Genomic DNA, 10,379 nt, shown 5'->3' with positions numbered 1-10,379 from the left:
GGATGAATATGACTTTTCCCCTTAGTTGGTTAAAATTGAAACTTTAACTTTGACACCTTTCTTCTTTTCTAATGTAGGTATTTTGTACTATACGTTTTTCTCAAAGCACTCCTTTAGCAGACTCCCATAAATTTTGGTATATGTGTCTTCATTTTCATGAAGTTCAAAGTACTTCTAATTCCCATTATGAGTTTTTTTTTTTGATTATGGATTATTTAGACATATGTTCTTACATTTCAAAAAAAAAGATGGCTGGTTGGCTTTCTTTCTCTCTCTCTCATGGTCTCTCTTTCTCTCTCTCTTTCTCTTTTGCTGTGGTTTTATTTTCAAACCTTCTCCATAAATTCCAAATATTTGGGGATTTTCTAGTTATCTTCCTGTTATTAACTTTTAGATTTGTGCTCATGGAAAGAATGTATTCCTTGATTCTGAACCTATATATCTTAGTACTTTGAGGAAAGAAGGCTACTATGGATTGTAACCTCAGTAGAACTACATGGTGTAGAGAACAACTTTCCTGAAAACAAAGTGGATTATTATCAGAACAGATTAAAAAACTGCAACTCCTTCTCTAAGAGATACTATAAATGACTTCATAGTTTCTTCCAAGGACAACAGGTTTCCATTTTTTTATTGACCACAGGCCTCTCTACTTACCTGAATTGTTTGAATTCAGACTGTCCTGATTTATGCACTTTACTTTCTAGGCTTGGCCAACTATTAGTCCTATACTTCTAGAAGAGTGAAGTTCTTTCAAGTTTGAGTCCCGTATCCATTCTTCTGGATTTTAGTTGGATCCAATGCAGTGGAGACTTTTCTCTCCAAACCAGAGAAAGAATTTTCTCTCCACTCCTAGTCCCTTTTAAAAAGAATCTGTTCTTTCCATGAGGGCATGTGACCTAGAACTATACCCATTGCCCTTCCCCACTCCTCCAGCATTCCCAATCCCAACTATTGGGATAGAGATCTGATCCAAATTAGGTGAATCTAACACATTCTTCCAGGAATTTCTATAAAAGTCAGTATTTTCTTAGTGCTTTAGTTGGTTAGCTGTGGGGAAGCTGAGCGGGAAGTTTCTGTAGACTTGTTTGAGGAGCCCATGATTTGCAGTCAAAGGAGACCATGTGCAAGGGGGTGAGTGAGTGAGCAGAGAAAGTGGTCCAAGAATGCTCAGAGTAGGGGAGAGAGAGAATGGTTGTCCATATGACCCAGCTATGCTTCTTGGACTTGAACAACTCCTTTCTCATCAAACTTCTTTGAGTGGTTTTCTATCCTTTACAATCACATGATTCCTAAGACCCTCACCATCTGGGCTGGCACTTGACTCTGATCCTGGGAATCCTTCATTCTTGTTACCACAGACTTCTGCTCCTTATAGTAGCTTTGCTCTTGCTGATTAAGCATTGTGCTCATCTGCCAGGGCTGCCATAACAAAGTCTCACAGGCTGGGTTGTTTAAACAACAGAAATTTATTTCTTCACTGTTCTGAGGGCTGGAAGTTCGAGGTCAGGGTGTGTGTCAATAGGGTTGGTTTCTTCTGAGGTCTCTCTCCTTGGCTTGCAGATGGATACCTTCTTACCGCGTCCTCACATGGTCTTCCCTCTGTGTGTGCCTGTACTTATCTTTTTTTTTCATATAAGGACACTGGTTCCATTGGATTAGGGCCCATCCCAATGACCTCAGTGAATTTTATTTACCCTTGTAAAGACTTCACCTTCTATTGGCAAATGATATATCTGATAAGGGGTTAATATCCAAAATATATAAAGAATGCTTACAACTCAACACCAAAAAAATAAAAAAAGAAAGAAAGAACAAAACCCAACAACAAAAACAACAAACCAACCAACCCAGACTATCCAATTAAAAAATGGACAGAGGACCTGAAGAGACATTTTTCCAACGCAGTCATGCAGATGGCCAATAGACATATGAAAAGATGTTCAGCAAGAGCCATCGTCAGGGAAATGCAAATCAAAACCATAATAAGCTATCACCTTACACCTGTCACAATGACGAAAATAAAAAACACAAGAAATAACAGCTATTTAGGAGGATGTGTAGAAAAGGAAATCTTCGTGCACAATTGGTGGGAACGCAAACCAGTATAGCCACTGGAAAACGGTATGGAGCTCCCTCAAAAAATTAAAAATGGAATTACTTTATGATTCAGTAATTCCACTACTGTGTATTTACCCAAAGAAAACAAAAACTATTTTCAAAAAATACATGCACCTCTGTGTTTATTGCAGAATTATTGACAATAGCCAAAATATGGAAGCAACCTAAGTGTCCATCAACAAAAGAACAGATCAGGAATATGTGGCATGCATATATTATACATACTCATATAAATATAATATTGCACAGCCATAAAAGAGGATGAGATCTTGCCCTTTGCAACAACATGGATGGATCTAGAAGGTATTATGCTGAGTGTAATAAATCAGACTGAGAAAGACAAATACCATATGATTTCACTTATATGTGGAATCTAAAAAAATGAAACAAATGAATAAACAAACAGAAAGTAGAATCAGAACTATAAATACAAAATGCAAGCTAATGGTTGAGGAGGAGAGGAGAGGTAGGGGGACTGGCCACATGAGTAAGGAGAGTGGGAGATACAGACTTCCAGTTATGGAATGAATAAATCACAAGAATAAAAAGCTCAGCACAGGGAATATAGTCATTGATACTGTAATAGTGTTGCATGGTGACAGATGGTAGCTACACTTGTGGTGAGCACAGCATGACATATACAGAAGTCAAATCACTATGTTGTACACCCGGAACTAATGTAACACTGTGTGTCAAGTATACTAAAAAAATTTTTTTAATAAAGAAAGGAATAAAATATAAAAACCTACAAAGTTAGCATGTGTGAATCTAGACAGACATAAATGAACATTTGGATTCATAAAAATGGGTCACAAGAGGGAAAAAAAGATAATTTTGAAAGTTCTCCCATGAAAAATCCTGATTTTATGTAGATGCATGCTAACTAGAAGGCCTCCCTTCTCATCTGAAATCAAACTGAGAAAGCAGCTCTAAAATACAGTAGAGGAATTTAAAGCTTCAGCATTACATATGTATATACTTTCTGTTTAAGAAAGTTAACAAAGAGGTGCCTGGATGGTTCAGTTGGTTAAGCATCTGCCTTCAGCTCAGGTCATGATTCCAGGGTCCTGGGATCAAGTCCCACATGGGGCTCCCTGCTCAGCAGAGAGCCTGTTTCTCTCTCTCCCTCTGCCTGCCTCTCTGCTTACTTGTGCTATCTCTCTGTCAAATAAATAAACAAAATCTTAAAAAAAAAAAAGTTAGCAAAAAAGAAAACTAAAGAGATGGACAATGAAGAATCTATGAATAAAAATATCAATTCGAAGAAAAAAAAGTCTAATGAGAAAAAGTCTTCTAAAAAAAAAGTTGATTCTAGATATCCTAATAAAGGTAGCAAAAAAAATTTTTGAAGACCTTGTCGTCAATATAGTCGCATCCTGAGGTACCAGGGGTTGGTTTTCAACATATGAATGGGGTGGGGGAGGGTCCCAGTTCAGCCCCAAATAAGGATTTTGCAGTTTGCTTCCTTTTGCTTTCCCACTCCTGCGGGAAGTGGTCCTCAGTTGCTTCTCTTCTAAGGTTCAAATTCACCATTACTGGAGTCTCTTTGTTACTCTTGTTTCTATTGAGAGTCTGTTTGTATTCTAACTATTATAAAAATTTGTCCCAGAACCCAAATTTGATGTCTTGTTGGTTGTTTGTTTCTCCCAATCTCATCTTTCACACTTCCATTAACATATTTATATCTTAATAGCATTTATCTCCTTTATTTAAAAATTTTTTAAAGTTTTATTTATTTATTTATTTATTTGAGAGAGAGAGAATCTGAGTAAGGGGAGGGGCGGAAGGAGAGGGAGAGGGAGAATCTCAAACAGACTCTGCTGAGTGCAGAGCCTGATGCAGGACTCTATCTCAGGCCCTGAGATTATGACTCAAACCAAAGTTAAGAGCTGGCTGGTCAACTGACTGAGCCACCCAGGGGCCCCTAAACATTTTAAAAATTTTTTTTTTTTTTTTTTAAGTGGAGCGTGGAGCCCAGTGCAGGGCTTGAACTCATAATCCTGAGATCAAGACCCTAGTTGAGATCAAGAGTTGTACATTTAACCAACTGAGCCACCCAGGTGCCCCAAGCATTTTCCCTCTAAGAAAACACCTCAATATTTCAAATTCAAGTGACACAGAAATGTATTAATTAAAAAATTTAAAACTTTTCTCAAAGTCAAGGTAAGACCAAATCCTCAGTCTAGTTAGAATGCCTGACTTTTAAAATATACATGTTTTTCATTTCTCTGAGCAAAGAAGAGGACCCGTGAGTGTGCATGCATCCACACACACATGCATGTATGAACACCTGTGCATACACGCAAGCATTTGCACCTGTGTGATCTCTGCCCCTTATGCTAGACAGGGCTATGGTGTGAGGAGAGACTAATATACAGCATATTTTAAAAAGCAACATGTAATATAAAAAATAGGAATCAAGATATTGAGAATGTTGGTGGTGTCAACTTCCCAGGTGAAAAGGAGGCAAAAACACTTACTGAGAATTCTTTAAAAGACAAGTGTGTCCTGGGGCATCTGGGTGGCTCAGATGGTTAAATGTCTGCCTTCAGCTCAGGTCATGATCTTGGGGGACTGAGATCAAGTCCCGTATTGGGCTCCCTGCTCAGTGGGTCGTCTGCTTTTCCCTCTGCCTCTGCCTCTGCCTCCTGCTCGCGCTCTCATGTGTGTGCACACTCTCTCTCTCTCTCAAATGGATAAATACAAAATCTTGAAAAAGAAAAAAAGACAAGTGTGTCTGACATTTTCCAACTATACACACATTGTGAGTGTAGTTGGGATGTAATATATCACACTTGCTGAATGGACCACCCAGCCTTGCTCAAGTGACATTGACTTGTTCCTTAGGTTCCTGATGGGACTCCTATGACAAAAGTGGTCTGTGCCAAAATAAATATGGACACTCACCCGTTAGAGTGGCTGTTACCAAAACAACAAAATAACAAGTTTTGGTGAGAGTGTGGCGCAATTGGGGCACTGCTGGGGGGAAGGTAAAGTGGTATAAGTCATCCAGAAAACAGTTTGGCAGCTCCTCAAAAAATTAAACATGGCATTACAAAGGGGCTAGCGAGTCCAGTCCTAGAGATCTACCCAAAAGAACCAGAAGCAGGGTCTCAAACAGCTACTTTCATACCGATGTTTATAGTAGCACAATTCACAATGGCCAAAAGTTTAAAACAGGGGAACCTGGGTGACTCGGTTGGGCGGCTGCCTTCGGTTCAGGTCATGATCACTGGGTCCTGGGATTGAGCCCCACATTGGGCTCCCTGCTCAGCAGGGAGCCTGCTTCTCCCTCTCCTTCTGCCTGCTGCTCCCCATGCTTGTGCGCTCTTTCTCAAATAAATAAATAAATAAAATCTTTAAAAAAAAAGTTTAAAACAGCCTAAGTGTCCATCAACAGATGAACAAATAGACAGAATGTGTGACACACGTACAACAGAGTATCATTCAGCCAGAAACAGAATGGAATTCTGACGCACGCGACAGACAACATGGATGAGCTTTGAAAACATTATGCGGCGTGAAATCCGCCACACCCAAAAGGACAAATCCATGATTGCACTCCTATGAGGTATCCAGAAGGAGCAAATTCACAGAGACAGAAAGCAGAGTAGAGGCAAGCAGTGGCCTGGGTGGGGAGGGGGAGATACTGTTTCATGGGTACAGAATTTCTGTTTGGGGTGATTACAAAGTTCCGGAAATAGTGGTGATAGTTGTACAACATTGTGAGTCCACTTCCTGCCACTGAATTGTACATTTTAATATTACACATAATTTTACCACAATAAAATAAACAATAAAGTGCTAAAATGTGAGCTGGGACAATACTGTTTTAAATAAAGTGAAGCAGGTCTCTTGACCCCGTCGCATCTGAGAAACTTTAACCAGTCAGTTAGAATCGTCAGTCCTGGGGGAGCAAGATTAGTATTTCTCAAATCACCTTTTTTTTGCAGAGTAAATCCATAATAAAAGTTGATAAATAACAAGTGGGCATTTAAACTTGAAATAGAAGACCGTGGAACAAAATAAAGCAACATTGATCTTGAGTACTGCTTTAATCACTTGGTCCAGGGTTCCACTCCGGAAGCATGTGGCTCAAGAAGGATATAACAAGTGGCCTGTGTGCCTTGCTCAGTAGCCAGAAGGTCAAAGTCAAGGACAGGGAAGATGGAGGAACTGAAGGGCATGACTACTCCTAGCCCCCACCAACCTTTCTTGGTTCTGGAAAGAATATGTACAGAGAAAGGCAGTGTTTTATTTCTTCCTGACTAATCTCTTAATTTCATTAAACTGAATCAAATTATCCAAGACACAGAACTTAATAAAAATATCAGATGGGATTTCTTTTCCTTCTCTTGAATGGCTGCTACCAGAAGTCCCTGGATATTTCTCTTACAAATTGCAGATCCACATTAATTTTGAAACACTGTTCTTTTTCAGGATGCCCACACTTAGCATACTGAGCTCCTCCTGGAGCAGAGGTCACTTCCACTTTGATAATCCTGGATTCCAGTACTTAGCACTTAACGATGAGACTAAACAAAGTATTTCCCCCGTGAATAAAAGGAACGTACATTCTGGAATGGAGTGAATGTAACAAAAATAATCTATAATCCTATAACTCAGAGATAACCACTGTTAACATTCCAGTGTACCTGTCTACATGTGTGTGACGAGAAAGTCTGTCACTCATCCCTGTCTCCCTATCACGGAGCACATGTTGAGCTCAATCCCCGACATAGAGAAGGCATTGAATAAATAGAGCTAAATATTCTTGCACAAATTATTATAAAATTGTACACATTAAATTTTATATCATATTCAATTTGTACGACACCTATAGAACAGGCAAATCTATGGAATCGATGGAAAGTAGATTAGTGGTTTCGAGGGTCTGAACTGAGGGATGGTCAGGGTGGTGACTGCTAATAGGTATGTGACTTCCTTGAGTGATAATAAAAATATTATAGGGGGACACCTGGGTGGCTCGGTCTGTTAAGCATCTTCCTTTGGCTCAGGTCATGATCTCAGGGTCCTGTGATGGAGCCATAAATTGGGCTCCCCTCTTAGGGAGGAGCCTGCTTCTCCCTCTCCCTCTGCTCCACAGCACCCCCAACCCTCCCTGACTCATGCACTCTCTCTCTCTCTCTCTTTCAAATAAATAAATAAAATCTTTTTTTAAAAAAATGCTTCAGGGAACATTGCTAGTTGAAATAAATCGGTCCCCAAAAGACAACTACTGCATGATTCCATTTACATGCGGCATTGAAAGTAGTCAAGCTCATAGAAACAAAAAGCAGAATGTGGTTCCCAGAGGCTGTGGGGGGAGAGAGATTTGGAAATCGTTCAGTGGGTATAGAGTTTCAGTTACCTAAGATGAAAGTTCTAGAGCTCCGTTGCACAATATAGGTATCTTTCTCATATTGTATGGTGCACTTTAAGGTGATTAAGAAAGTGAGTTTTTGTTATTTATTTTTATACCGCAAAAGAAAATGATTTTGCAAGTCTTCAACATCACGGACGAGGGATGGAATTTGAATTTTACTGGTTTCAGACCTCAGTATTAGGGGTTAGAAAGGGATTCTGTGTCAGATTTTCCTGTAGATGCACCTGCTCCAGCCAACTGGACAGAAACGCAAGCTTAGGTCAACTGTGGAAGGACAGGATGGAGGGCACGGGAGAGAAGATGGTGAAAAGATCCATAGTGGGACCCCACAGGAGACACTGAATATGAGCTTAGAAATAGGCTGATGTGTTGTGTTAATTCTTGTTTTTATGAGAAATAATGTATTTGCAGAAGGTAACTGAGGAGTTAGAGGACATTTGTAAACATGAATGTCTTTAAAACTCATTCATTAAAACTCATGTCATTCACCAGAGTTTTGAATGTACCTATTGACTTTGGTCACGAAATTTCCAGAATCTGTTGTTTTGCTGTGTCTATATTTTCCCAATCCAGATATGACCAGCCAGAAGAAGTGTTATCTCACTGTGCTTCAAAGTGCAAATATTCTACCAGCTTCGTTTCAGAGCACAAATATTACCTTAAGCCTGGGTTTCTGAGGGTAGAAGCTGAACATAAGAACAAATTTCAATGAAGTTTAGATAATCTCATCTCTTGTTTAATTTGTCTTTCAGAGTTCAGATAGGCAAACGCTTGTGAAATTGTGTTTTCTGAAGTCTCTCTTGGACAAGGGAAGGAAAGACTTTTGGGAGTAGCTGATTGCACGGGCCAGTTGCCACTCCTGCGACAGGTGCTCGATAGCTCTGTGACTTCTCGATAACTCTGTGACTTCAGGCAAGACTCTTTCTCTGGACGGTATCTTGCTTCCCTCTGTAAAGTGACAGCATGGGATAAGAGGACCTCTAACCTACTTTCCAGTTGTTAACCTGGGCTGTTCTCCTCTGTAACCATTTAACTATTCTAGAAAGAAATAGAGTTGAAAATTTAATAGTCAAATGACATGAGAAGAATTAAAATGAAACTTGAACTTTGAGGTCAGTGTACCTAGGGCATCAGGGAGAATTTGATTTGTAAGACATATCTCATTCTGAAAACGATAATATTGGTGATGGTGCATGACACCCCCAGTTGCATCTTCCTGCCCTCGTACTGGGATGCCCTCCCTGACAGCATGCTCCAAAGAACCTGCAGTAGCCCCTCGTACTACAGACCTTGCTTGCTTTCTTTCCATCTAATCTAAACTGTTCCTCCTCCCATTTTTTTTAGAAGGTCTACTGAGTGTCATTGGTTGCTAATGGCTCAGTGACATACCGAGAAGTCTCCACTGTGTCATGACTCTTGAATAACTCACTTAAACAATGTGCCTCCTAATGAGACCTCTTAACCAGCATTCTGGATCCCTTGGCTGGGTGGTGGGTTGGAGACCTTGAGAGGGACATGTTTTCCAGGAGCCCTCCAATGCCACATTGAGCACTCCTTCTATGTCATTGAAGACATATTCTTTCCTTCAAGTTATGCCCAGTCTAGTGGGGAACGGGATGCTATAATGGCATAAAAATTCTTCTTTCCTCTTATTCACAAGATTTTCAATCACTGAGAGGGAAAGAAAGTCACATTAAGCTACATGGCATGGGGCCATTGAGTGACAACACCACACCTTGCCAAAGTTTGGGTCCAGTGGAGTCAGGTAAAGCACTGTGGTATGAATTTTCAACTCACCAAGAGTGCTGTAGATTTTTAAAATGACCATGTGCAGATAATAATTACCAGCATTTGAGAATACAACTAGTCAACTCTGCTGTTGCAGTGTGAAAGCAGCTATAGCCAATCTATAAACAAACGAGTGTGTCCGTGTTCCAATAAACTGTATTTATGGACACTAAAATTTGAATTTCATATAATTTTCACCTGTCATGAAGTAGTTTTTTCTTCAGATTTTCTTTCAACTGTTTAAAAATGTAAAACCAGGGGCACCTGGGTGGCTCAGTGGGTTAAGCCTCTGCCTTTGGCTCAGGTCATGGTCTCAGGGTCCTGGGATTGAGCCCTGCATTGGGCTCTCTGCTCAGCAGGGAGCCGGCTTCCCCCACCCCCCTCTGCCTGCTTCTCTGCCTACTTGTGATCCCTCTCTCTCTGTCAGATAAATAAATAAAATCATTTAAAAAAATGTAAAACCATCCTTAGCTCACAGGTTGTACAAAAATATGCAGAAGCCTGGATTGGGGCCCCCTCCCCACCTCCTGCCATAGTTTGTGTAGAAGAAAGAGGAATCACCACACTTAATTCAATGATGAGCACCTACCATAAGGTAGATGCTGAGAATACAGTGGCCAGTAGACAGAAGAGTCTTCCATAGCCTAGTGGTGGAGCAAACAAGCAATTAAAAGGGTATAAAGTCCTATTAGGAAGGTGGAAGGCTCCTAACCCAGACTTGGGAGAGTAGGGGAGGGACACCAGGAAAATAGTGCCACAGGAGGACCTAATGGATGGGAGGAGACCATCAAGAAAATGTGAGGGGAGAGAATATTCCAGGTAGAAGACCTGTGCAGTCAGAAGAATTGGGTTGGAGACTCAAGGGCTACCCTTAACTCATTATTGGCGGTCAGGCAAGTCAGTATACATGTGGGCTTCCATTGGTGCCTCCTCTTGTGCCCAACAGATATAATGTTGATGCTTACCTCACCAGTTGTCAATAAGAAGACAGACACCAGAGTGTGACAGAATATTAGTTACAGTTCACTGTCCATGTTCTCCATTTGTGAATTGAATGGGTTGGTCTGAATAATCTGCAATGTTT

This window comes from Lutra lutra, chromosome 6 (genome assembly GCF_902655055.1).
Source record: "Lutra lutra chromosome 6, mLutLut1.2, whole genome shotgun sequence".
Lineage (NCBI taxonomy): Eukaryota > Metazoa > Chordata > Mammalia > Carnivora > Mustelidae > Lutra > Lutra lutra.
The sequence above is the reverse complement of the archived record's forward strand: the minus strand, read 5'-3'. Positions refer to the sequence as shown.